This window comes from Aphelocoma coerulescens, chromosome 5 (assembly GCF_041296385.1).
Source record: "Aphelocoma coerulescens isolate FSJ_1873_10779 chromosome 5, UR_Acoe_1.0, whole genome shotgun sequence".
Taxonomy (NCBI): Eukaryota; Metazoa; Chordata; class Aves; order Passeriformes; family Corvidae; genus Aphelocoma; species Aphelocoma coerulescens.
Window position 1 is genome coordinate 24541192 of NC_091019.1, and position 13249 is coordinate 24554440.

The following is a 13249-nucleotide window of genomic DNA, read 5'->3' on the forward strand; positions in this document are numbered from 1 at the left end:
CTATAGAAAAAGTCAGTTTTGAGGGATTTTTTGTTTGGTCTTGTTGATGGTTTTGTGTGTTTGTTTGTTCGTTCGTTTGTTTCTGGATTGCTGACTGAACAAGCCAAACAAAAAAAGAGAAGGGGTGGAGGGGAAATGAGGGGTGTTTCAGGCAAAACAATGCAACCTGAGACTCAAATGCTTAGACTGAGCAACATGTGCTCCATGTACAATCACTGGAAACAGGTTTATTCAAAGGATGATTCATCCTACTTCTGTGAACAGCTATACAAAGATGAAAAATATTTAAGAATAAGTCTCTCACTTTTCAGTTGCTTCAGGGCTAGAAATAAAAAAGAAGTGCTCCCAGAGATGCAGACAGACTAGATATCTGAACATTATTATTTATTTGGCCAAAGCTAAATGCAGTAAATCCCATTTTAAATACCTGCCTTAAAGGGTATGGACATAATCTAAATTTCTAAACAAAATACTGTTTGAGTAGAAAACCATCTTTATTTTTTGGCCAAACTGATTTGATTAAAAAAACCCAAAACCAAAAACAAACCCTGAATTCATATTTTATGCGGATCAGAGGAAAATTTTATCCAACTCTACTGGTTATTATAATTGCTGTCTTATTGCAGGTGTTCAATTTGTTCTAGCTGATTGATTGATTCTTTCAAAATAGGATTCCATTTGCTCGTATATCATTATCCTCACGACATTTACATAATAGAGCCCAAGTATTTATATACGTGTGGCAGACTACTGAAGAAACAAAGGTGGTATGTGGAATGAACAAGGTGTATGTCTGGTATAGTGCTGAATTTTCAAGACAATTTTAACCAGCACTGCTCACAAGTGTGTGAGCTATGTGTTGTTGAAAATCTGGGCTCTTATACGCGTCTTCAAAAACATTTGGAGAAAAGTAGTGCTGGTGGCAGCAGTCCATATATGGCTATTTTGAGCTATCAGAAAGCTAAGTTCTTATTTGAAAGTCCATTTCTACCTATAACAGTAATTGGACTGGGGGAATTTATGCACAGATTGCTAGGGTGGCAATACTTTCAACATAAGGGCTTCCCAAGCTCCAAGTATAATACCCCACAGACCAGGTACAGTTTGCCCTAGATCTCAGATACAAAGTCTCCTGCAAGGCTGCTGATATACGGATGCCCAGGGAAAAAGGAAGAAAGTAAAATCAGCTTTCAACTATAAAGCCCTATTGTCTGCCTGCACAAGAATGATGGAGAGGGTTGACATTATTGCTTTTTCAATAGCATCTACCTCTGCCTTCAAAATAGCATTGCAAAGTCTGGAAGCGAAGCACAAAGGGATCAGCAACAATACAAATGATGGTGCACAGATGACCACATGGTATTTATGCAATTTTCTCTGTACTTTGTAGTTGTTTGAACTGATAGCAGCTACCAAAACTTGGTGTTCAGCTTGGACAATCATCCAGACCAGACACAGCAACTTCGAGGCCAACTTAGTGTTTTTGGTGTTGAAATACAGCAGAGGAATTAGATGATGTCTTGGGGTGACCTTATGGGATGTGTATCCCATATCGCTGCCCTATGCCCAGAAATTAATTCTTGTACCTTTCTGTGCCTTTAAACTGATGGTTTTCTTTAAAAGTATTCAACAAACTGCCTGAGCACTTCAAAGATCCCTTTTTTGTCAGAAAATATTACAGCAATAGAGAGGGAAAAATTGAAAGGGCTTAAGATAAACCTTTAGGATCTGGAAAAAGGCATTTTCCTGTGAGAATGTGCTTGCACATCTCACATTATTTTTCAAAGGAGAAAAAAAGCAACAATTAGATTACAGTGTTCTAGACTGGTCTCTCATGGACGCATCAGCATAGCTTCTGAGCTTTGGGCTCATCTTTCTAGAAAATTATGTCTATTTTAGTATTTAGGTAATTAGGACTATCGTGAGCACTGACTAAGCACTAAAGAACATAATATCTTATGGAAATTAACTTGTGACAGCTTCCTCCTCATTACATTTTTCATTCTGTGTTGTCAGAGCACAAGACAAACTGCACGAATACGTTTAATCACAATCCCTGCTCCTTGCAGTTACTGGTGACCAGGTGGCAATGAACATGAGGACTTTACCAAACAGTTATAAAGAAAGAGCAAACAAGAGTCTTGAGAAAATTCTATATTAAATTATTCATATTTCCTGGACAGTTGATTTACAAGATCCCAACAAAACCAGCACTCATGGTATTTTTATTTTCTTAAAGAGTCTGGGATATACCCTTAACAGTGGCACTATCAATAAAAGCCAGGGAAAGGCATTGACATAGGAGCCAACTTAAGTGGCTTTCTTAAAGGCAGCTCACTAAAGGAGGGTCTCTCATAAGGCCTGAATAACTCTGCCAGCACAATTGCTCTCAGCCATACCAGGGGTCATGATGCAAACCTAAACATTTATTTACTTTTTATTCTTGAAAAAAACTAAAATGGTATTTTTCTAAAGGGAGCAAAAAGCATCACAACATATCTAGCACCTAGTTTACAAGATAGAAATTATCATGTTGATAAAGTATAAAGAAGCTGGAAGAACAATATGATAGAAGTAATTGCATAAGTGTATATGCAGTACAGCAAAAGCATTAAGAGCACTGTTACTGATCACAATCCTGAATAACATGGCTATGAATTATGTAAGCCAGTCCAATGTCATTGCATTTGAACTCTGTCATTGCTCAAGTACCTGCTAGAGCAGAATAGAACAGGCACATTTATCTCACCAGGCCTCAAAAAAACAAAACAACTCACAGCTCTCAAAAGCAAATTTGAACAATTTGGTGATTTTTCTCTTTTTCTTACCAAGGATTTCTCCTTCCAATTTCTTTAGCTGCACAGCCAGATTCCGGAACGCACAATCCAACTTGGTTCCAAAGTAAAAGTTCTATTTTCAAAGAGGTGTATTCCATAGTCTTTAGAAGCTAGTTAAGGAACTGTTCACTCTTATTATATGTAATTTGTGCTAAGTCTTTAGAAGCTACTTAAGGAACTGTTCAGTCTTATTATATGTAATTTGTGCTAAGTAGCAAACTTAAAGCAGATTTCAGCTTTCTCTGAGTAGAGGTCAACATCCTACCTTGGTTAATTTGGTGTGATGCTGAAGACAATTAGAGTTAGGCTAGAGTTTACTTAAATTGGTGTTTCCAAGATAGAAATTTGATCCTAATATATTCTCTATATGAATTGCTTAAGCAGGAAGATTTCATAGTATAAATGAAAATTTCTACACAAAGGAGTCGATCATGTAAATAAGAGGTTTAAGATACAGTCCTCAAACTGTAATCACCTGGTCTCTCAGAAAGAAATACTTTGTAACTGATGACCTTCTAAATTTAGAGGACTTTTTTTATCTTTTAATAATCTCCTAAGCTTTAATGAGTAAAGTATAACAAATGACATTTTGGTTGCTATAGCGACATAATTTTTCTTATATGTTCCCAGGCTGAATGCCTTTTTCTTTTCCTTGTGCTTTGTTTTAGCAGGATAAAGGCTACAGCTATAATAAATTCAGCTTCATTATTCTCTATTACAAATAAATGAAAGAAAAAGGATATATGCTCTAATAATAGAATATGTTCATACTTAATTATTGGGTGCCATTATTTTGAAGGCGTAATGTTGCTGACAAACAGAGTGGCTCACTGCTCCACAGAGTAATTAATAGCGTTGTTTATTGTACTATAAGTTTTTCTCTTTTGTCAGACACAATTTGTTAAGTAAATTAGATACTGAAATTTATGTGGATTTAAAAGATAGTGAATAATAAAGTATTAGCAAGGATTTAATGATACTGAAATAGCTGGAGAGAAAAGTAGTAATCTGATGCAAACAGTTTCCATGGTAATGACTTAAATCTTTCAATACTGAAGGAAAAAAATATCGTCATTTAAAACCTGTGTGCTCATGTATACATTTTTTAAACAGGCATGTATCAAGCATGCATCAGCACTCTATTTCAGAAAAAATCTTTCATCTTAAGAATTACTGCAGTCCAAAGCATCAGTGGACAGACACTTCTGTCACAGAAGATCTGTCACCTCTGCAAGAGCCAACATGTTTTGCTCTTCAGCAGAACTGAGACTGCTTTACTAAAATCTTTTAAATATAAGAAAAAAAAATCCACTATAGGAATTTATTCTGTCTATATTAAGCCTAATTACATGTCACCACCTAGCTATAAACAGATGAATCTTTTCACAGTTTTTGCTGTCTAAATTTGTTAGCCCATCAAACCATAGCTATGAGTCATGTGAAATGCTTCTGCATCACTGACATTTTTTTTCCCTTGGAGTACTTCTCAATACACCAAACTGATAGAGAATAATTAATAATAAAAGAGACAAAAATTATAGACTTCAGCTTCCCAAATTAGGTCTTAAAATGTCTCTTCCAGTTATTAGAAAATCAGCACCTACATTTGTTACTGTTTTTGAGAATAAGTACACCCTTGACAAAATTTCTTTCCCATTTATGGCCGATTAATTTAAAAGTTTAAAAAAATATATAAGTTTTAGTTTATAAATGGTTCTTTCAGTTTGTGAGGACTGTAAACATACTGTTTACATCATTTCTGTTTACACCTTTTCTATCCTAGGTAAAGCTTTGATTTTCATGTCAAAAGAAGTTTGTTGTTTCAGTGTTTGTGTAAAAGGAAACACAACATGTTGATTTAGAAGATATTGATTATAAATACTTATGACCAGGAATATTCTGGCTGAAATTTTGTTTTCAAAGGCTATATGGAAAAGACATTTTTCTTTTGACTAGAGACAGAAAATTCCACCTAATGGCTTAAAAATGTATACATGGTCTCTTGACATTTTACAACTCCTTGTTTTCCTCACACAAAGGGCATGGCAACAATTTATTCCCTTACTTTGTGGCTTTTCTTTCAAGAACAAAGCCATCCAATTATTAAGTTTCTCTGGAAAACCTCTAATTATTCAGTTGAATAAGTGGCAATGCTCATTATACAAATAAGAGAAAGCACATAAAATCCTTAATTATCTATTTTCTTTGGTCAGCAAATGAATTTGTGATCCTTTCTATTAAAAAAAAAAAAAAATATATATATATATATATACATATATATATAAAGTTGTTCTAAGCCTGCCCCAAGATCAACTACCCACCACAGCAGAAACCTCATAATGGACTAGGAACACCAGAAATGAAAAATTTAAGTTGCTGCTAATAGACTAAGATTAGAACAAGGTTTACATTATGAGCTGACTCAAAATCAAAAGCCTGTGAGGTACTATAGACTGGATATCAAGGAAAATTAAATTTCTTTGTAATGTTATCTTTCAAATACTTTAAAATGCTAGAAACATGTAGAACTATGTGATTTTGAACAAATCAATTGTTCATTAATTTTAGTTAATGACAGTGATATCTGTTAGAAACACAACTACAAATACAGAAATGTAAACTGGGGGAGGGAGGCGTTCTAACTAATCTCCAAATCAAAAACAGAGTCAAGTTTGTATTGAAATTATACTTCAGGTAATTGAAGGTGAAGATCAGGAGTCAGAAAGAATTAGACTGAGCTCAGCCATTCTGTAATTAAATTTATCATTTATACAATTTACATTGCAATGCTCTTCAGTGTAAATTATCTAATACTTATATATTACAGAATTGTTATTTCCGTATGAAGAGTTGCTTTTGAAAAAATGAATTATTTCAGTCATGTATGACAGCATTAAAACATCTTCATTAAATAGATGTCTTTATAAAATAAATGAAATGAATAAAAGGGCTTTCTTTTACATACACTGATTTGTAAAAAGGGACTTCAGCATGCCGAGGTTGAAGATCAGAGAGAGATTATGTTATGGGAACCCTCCTTCTCTAGCCTCTACTGTTCAGTTTTACTCCTTTTCAAGCCCTACCTTAATGAACAAGGTTACATAACAGAAAGGGAGGGAAAACAGAGATCTATTGATTCTCTAGGATGGTTTCTACGCCTTGTTTGAAAGTATTTACTGCACGTGCTATATTGGCACAGTACTGAGAGGGTCTACTGCAGATCAGGTCTTTAACGTATCCTATAAGGAAGTCTCACCCACACAGAATTCAGTCATATAGCCAAATTTGTGCAGAAATAATGAAAATAATCAAATCTTGCAGATAAATGCTCTGACAGTTGGCAAGGACAAAAGGATCACAGCAGTTTTGATGCCTATTTGACTTGTGAAATATATGAAAGTATTGAATGTATGAATGTACACTCTTTTTAAAATTCATGCCCTTTTTAGACTTACAAGTTAGACTGGGGCTAGAGAGTTTGTTGGGGATTTAGCTGATTTCTGCCAGGAAATTCACAAGAGAAGATTTTAGCATCTAGATTATTAAAAGCAAACAGATTCTTTTCTTCTTTTACATATTCCTGTAATTCTGTTCATCCATACCACACACGTTTTTTTGCAACAATGAAATGTCTGCCCCTGAGAACTCATCAAATGTCAGATGCTGCATTGTACATCCTCATCTAGAAGCAGAGCAAGCCAATGTTCACATGTGCTGACTTTAGTCAACCACTGCAGCCACTGAGTTAAGTGTGTAAAGCTGGATTGTCTGAGTATTTCCCCGTGATGAGCCTTCAAGGCAGTTTAGTGTAATGACACCTACCAGAAGAAGATGACTCTGTCTTGGTTCATACAGAAAAAAGGCTTTCTCTTGAGGACAGGTTTCTAAATTTGCCTGCATGAAATGAGATGTACTTTTAGCAGAATAAGCCTTGGAAAAGAGAAGGAAATGGACCTGAAATTTTTGATAAATAAATAAAGATGTAAACTTCTTGATGCTATAAGTAGACAAGTTGTTCCGAATTTAGATAGCAAAAAACCAAATACCTTACATGCTTAAAGAATAGGTCTCATGTCTGATATTTATTTATGAGCTGGACCCTGCTGCTGGGTGAAAAGGGAATGAGCTGTTCTTCCCTCATTCAACCAGCATATAAACTTCTGCATTCTATGCACTTAAGTTCAGAAGGAAACATTAGATCTCTTAGTTTCACCATAAATGATCACTTAGTGTATATAATCCAATTTATTAAGTATAAAATTTTTAATCAAGCTAGGTTGTCACTAGACAAAATATGAAGTAAACACCTGGAACACCTGTGACATTATTACCTATATTTGGTTGGTGTTATGTTAAGAAACAAACATACTTATTACCAAAAGTCACACTGATAGCTTATTTCTTTCATTTACTACAATGTTGGTTATATTTCTTATGACTCAGAGGCTTGTGCTTTTGTATTCTTAGTAGGTTTTGAGGGAAAATCAGCAGAAAAAAAGCCTGAGGTGTTCTCAAGAGATGATATCGAAACAATCATAAAAAAATGTGCTATATATTTTACAGAAAGATTGGAAAGTGAAAGCAAAACCAGCATTAGAAATTTATTGGTCTAATCAAGAAGGAAGTTCCTGTCTGACTCTAAATTAAGTGAACAATATAATCCTGAGCATATAAGTAAGGCAAATGAATTGACACTCTAGAGAGATTTTCATATGATATCTAAAAACTCACCTACCGTAGTATCGTATTTCCTTCTCTGACTTACTGAGTAAAGAACTAGCTAATGCTTCACACCATGATACAACAATATAATCAATACAACTTCATTTATTTCATCCTAGTTGCTATCTCATAGCTCATAGCCACCACTCATCGCTCTCTGAGGAAAATCACTAATACAATACATATTTGCTTTGCTCATTCAGGTTTGGCTAAAAAAAAAGAAAAAGATTAAAAAAAATATGACTTTGAACAACAAAACTTTGTGGAGTTTTACTCTCTTTCTTTACTTCCATTCTATCTTTATAGTAAACCGAGACATGACCTATTAAGAAAAAAAAAAAAAAACACCCTGCCAAAGTTCCAGAAACAAACACCTTATTTGGTACTCTGATTTTAAACTCCACAGAAATGCCATTGCATGCCTTTACCCCTGTGGGACTGGGTTTTGATAAACATGACATTATGTCCTTCGCATACACCACACACACACAAACACAGATGTCTGTAGGGACTATACATAGGTCCATTGTGACCTGTATTGCGTGTACCTTACGTGAGTATAGGTTATATAATGGAAATAGCCAAAATAAATTTCATCTTCTTTTCTCAGTGCTCAAACTTAAAGGTCAATTTTTTTGACCCAAAAGCTATAAATTTTTAGGATTCAGATATTTATCTTCCTTAGGGCATATAAAACTGGCCAGAGACTATTTAAAATGCACTGAAAGGCAGACTTAAATCTTGGGTTAATATCCTTTGTTACTTACTGTTTTTTTAAACAATTTTTCATCTTCTCCCTTTTATTTCTTTAGTTTCTCCACTGTCTTCATTGCCTAAAAGAAACAGGAGGTAAAAGGTGCCTGATGTGAATAGAGATTTGTCAATCTAGTAATTTTTCTGTGACTAATCATTGTTTTAATAACATTTAAGTGATTGTTCTTTCTATAGCTACAATTATTTCTCCATTGTATTTAATGCACTGGTTTAATAAAACTGAGATGTCTCTAGGATGAATTTAACATTCTCACTGTTCTAATGATAAATGATGGTTCCTTTTGCTTCAACAGTTACTCATTATGTTGATTCATTCAACGGGAAAGGACAATTGTCAATGGATTCTTTGGTGACAAGCAGTGGTTAAATCACCTTTGATTAGAGATATTTGTTTTAAATATTTATTCCTGTTAAATAATGTATTTCAGGTCAATTATTCAAGCTATTCTTAATGAATAATTTCATGACTGTAACACCCCTGTTTTGATAAATAAATTGTTTTAAAAGCAGCCTTGTTTAGCACCTATTTCTTATATATTTGTATGTAGTCAATAAGTTGATTGAGAGTTGTTAATCAAAAGCTGTGAAATACTTTGCTGAATGCACATTAAGCAATGTAGCATTCAGCACTTCAGATGTGCTTGGTTACTTGGGTTATGCATCTTCATTTTGGATACTTGGAACAAACGAATACTGAATGATGAATCTCAAGTATTACATTACAGAGAGAAATTCTCAGATGAAAGGAGTCATCAAAAACTCAAAGCTCATCGTTTCATTGTATGTATTTTTCTAGACCTTAACCAAACACTTCTCAGTAACAAATTATTATTATAAAATGAAACCAAATATTACTTAATTTAGTAGTTTTCCTAAGAAATATTCACTCAGCAGTACTTTCCCTTCATTGCAACTCAGGATTTGTACCTCTAATGTCAAATTAAAAATGATTAGGTATAAAGTGTAGGTTTATCTCAAACTTGTCCATATTTAGTACTTCTGTCAAACTGAAGAGTTGAACTTTTCTATATTGGAACTCAGCTTCTTTTATGAACATAATATTTCAAATATTTTTCTCCACCTCATCATAAAGTGTATTATGTTCATACATTCTTTATACTGTGTTCATACATGTGCATACACATAAAGTGTGTGTTCATCTATTACGACTTCTGTATTTGAACCACCTGAAGATGCCATAAATCCAGATTACTTTGCTTCAAAGTAATTGTTTTCTCTTTCTTTGTTCAGAAAAAGTTTTAAATAACATTGGGGTCTGGCCAGGTTGCCTTTCTGGCTACTGTAAAAAGGAACTGACTGAAACTAGAACAGCTATGTATGTACCTTTAAGTTGCCTGAATTTCTATGTATTGGAGGAGCATGAAGGGACATTACGACTGTCTTGCAAATTGCACAATTCAGCAAGACAAAAAGTTCTCCATGGCAACTCAAGAAGAGAAAATTAAAAATGTTCAGGTGTGAGTTGTTAGTGCTGCAAAATGGGCATCTTGTTGATTGAAGTTGTATGTCAAACTTTTTGATGGCATCATGCAACAGAGGAAGTCACTTCTTTTAATCTTGGAAAGATTGCTAGGGACTAAATCAAGTAACTTAAAAGTTTCTATCTGTATTTGTCATACTACTACAGTTTTTCCATGACTCACTCTTGCCCTGATGGTGCTGGAGGGCAGATGTTGAAGTAGAACAGGTGTGGGTGGGAGATATGAACTTAGAATAAGTATAATTTACAATTTTATTGCTTCTTTTGCAGCCTTTACATGTTTAGTTCCTTGAAATATGAGTAGAGGCGATAAGAGATTAAAGTGATGCGTTGGAGAAACTAAACTCTGGACAAAAAAATACTCTTGTAATTCTTTCCTACGATATGAATAGCTTTATCTAGGAGGAGGGAGGGAGAGACGGAAGGAAGGAAGGAAGGAAGGAAGGAAGGAAGGAAGGAAGGAAGGAAGGAAGGAAGGAAGGAAGGAAGGAAGGAAGGAAGGAAGGAAGGAAGGAAGGAAGGAAGTTTGGTTATAGTAATTTATTTATATCAGAAATGAGGAGATGAAACAAGAAGAAAAAAAAAATCAAGTATAAACAGATGGTGGTAATGACAGGCAAAGTCAGTGGTTCAAAGCCTGTTTTCCTAGAACACAGTGATACATATATACAACCTCATTAAAGATGACGTAAGAATCAGATTATGGTTTTCAGTGCTGTTGGTAAGCCAATTATTGTTGAAAGAGCTAATAAGTTGCTTCTGTTCCCAGCTCTGACTTTCACTGAGAGCATTGGGAAAAATTACTATGCTGCTTCTTGTCCTGCTAAAAACTGGATCAGTCAGAATTAGATGATAAAGATTTTATTTGCATATTTAAAACAATTAATAGATACTGTGCAAGGTTTAGGCTGAACTAAAGACCCATATTTTAAATGCAAAAGTCATATATTTGTAGCCTGTGGTTGTGCCATGTAGATAGTAGAAAGTCCTCTTAGTTTCAGCTAGTGAACATAATAGCACTGCAGAATGTTTTTATTAAAATATAGATCAATCTTCTCAGTTTAATTTCTCTAGAACTCAGTTAAACTGATTTGACTCTCATCCTTCAGGAATTACCTTAATTGAGTTCGCATTTTCCAAGGAAAACATTTTGTCACACAACCCTTCTTGTCCAAATGTATAATCCAAAAACCCAAGGGTAGTGTACATTGCCAAAGATTCATTTTTTCTAACACCACTATCTTCTTGATTAATCAAGGTAAACAAATCCCCCAAAATATTTTATTCAGCTATCTGCTCTAAAATACTTTAGAGCTACAAAATAAACTGTAGTAAGGAAAAAACCTGACTGATTTTCTGACAGTAATATTAGCTGAAGTCCTATGTCAAGGAATATTTTTGCCTCTCACAGGCACAAAGATTTTTATATAATGAAATAAATATCATTGAAGTATATGCAAAGTTTAAATCACACATTTCTGAAATAGTGGTTGTTTGGTTGTTTTTTGTATGCACACTTAATACAGTCTAGTCTGCATCTCTGCCACTTCTGCTTCCTGTTAGCTCATAAGGCTGTCAGCCGCAGAGACTAAGAGCTAACATGATCTAGCAAAGTATTTTGTGTCATAAACATTGCTCTAAGATTCTTAAATGTCCTTGGTCCAAATCACCTAACCTTGTTGTCCACATTTTCCCTTGACCTTAATAGGACTAGTAATATTTGGGTACTTATGTGACGGAATGGATCACCTGGTTACAATTAGTGTACAATTGATCTGCTTGTCAGCCGCAGCATATGGGCTGGAGCAAAGCTGGCTTCCATGCTTCCTGAGTTAGCACTGCCTGCAGAGGATCCCTGGTTATCTGCAGAGTATACTCTGCACCTCCATAGCACACCACACCATGGATCCCATACGTACCCCTGAGCTACCTTCAACTGAACAGGCCTACCTCTATGGTCCAATACACGTTCAAACAGGAAGAGCTTTCTCCAACTCCATCAAAAAAGCATAGTCTTCATAAGAAGATTATTCCAGTGTGAGGCTACACTGTTGGTTCCAGGGTGAGTTTGCTTGAGGTACTCTGAATGGTGGTCTGCCAAGTAACACAATGCTGTCTTCTGCCAGCTGAAATTTCCTGTTATATTTTACTGTTTATGAGCCCTATGCAGCTCCTGAGAGGGAGAGAAAAATCTTAAATATGGATTTGGTAACATGTCACATAAGATCAAAGATCACAGCTGAATTCAGTGCAAGCTGTCTTTAATTGATAAGAAAAGGAGAGAGGATATGGCTTTGATATGAGGGTGGTGTCAACTAAAATACCTCCTCCTAGTGCACCTCTTCTCTCCTAAGGAATTTCAGATACATAATTAGTGGAAAACATCAATTGTTTAAATTGTTTGTTCCTTTAACACTTTTATTCCCCATGCCTATCTGCCAGATCTTTCCACACATAACAATAATAACAATATCGCATATTTAACACAGAGGACCAGTTGATGGGAATAAAAGTGTCTCTCAGAGGGGGTTGCTGCACCAAATCCCTGTTGACTATTAAATCTTCCAGTTCTCTGAAGCCCTTCAGAACAATAATCAAAGAAAAGCAAGCATGGAGAGGATATGGGGAGTGAGGATCATTTTTTGTTTGTCTTGTCTTGTTTTTCCTTTATAGTGAGAGATTACTGAGCCAGAGAAAGCTATTAGGACCCAAACAGGGAGGTTTCATGTCTCCTACTTACTTGGTGGGGCCATGACTGTATCTCATTCATATTCTAGTGGATTGGCCTTTTGTGGCCTGCTGAAAAGCCATAAAGGCAATGACAGCAAGAATGACTGCATTGCAAGTGCCCCCTTTCTCATTTCCATCTCTCCTCTCCTCTTAGACTGACATTATTAGAAAGTCAAATGCAATGGCTGCAGGTACTCCTGCTTCCTTTTTTCTTCCCTTATTTTCCTTTTAGATTTTACTTCTTTATTTCATGCCACAACCCAGGCTCACTACATTCCTGTTTACAGTCCAACCACTCCCCAGTGGGCACACACACATCAGTGAAGTTTGTCTCTCTTGGTTTTTTTTAAATTTACATATTCAAATCTCAGCTGCTTTTGTTGTATGGCATTTAATCTTGAGAGAGATACTTCTCTAATGATCTCATTCACAAAAATATACCCTCTACGTTTAAAAAAAATAGTTAAAGAAAAAAGTGGAAAAAAGAATCTATAACTATCCATACACTGAATTAACTCTGATGATGACTCTAAAAATGTATTTACACACTAATGCTTTCATTAGGACTGAGGCTTAATAGAATTATAAACTTATCAAAGGACACCACTTGACTCAGGAAGATTATTTAACACTAATTATAGCATGCAACTCAAGAGAGTAATGAGAATAAGTGGACAAAACATGC

General features: G+C 35.0%; 1 long non-coding RNA gene across 2 annotated transcripts in view; it reads right to left on the reverse strand.

Annotated features, from left to right (window-relative positions):
* Window positions 1–13249, reverse strand: part of LOC138110770 (uncharacterized) — a 91149-nt gene that overhangs the window by 21530 nt on the left and 56370 nt on the right. The window contains exons 2-4 of one of the 2 annotated variants that reach the window (XR_011151049.1): window positions 11785–12007; window positions 8327–8392; window positions 6660–6731 (exon numbers count right to left, since the gene is read on the reverse strand). This is a non-coding gene — a long non-coding RNA (uncharacterized lncRNA). The remainder of the gene's footprint in view (window positions 1–6659; window positions 6732–8326; window positions 8393–11784; window positions 12008–13249) is intronic. The other variant, XR_011151048.1, reaches the window with a different exon arrangement.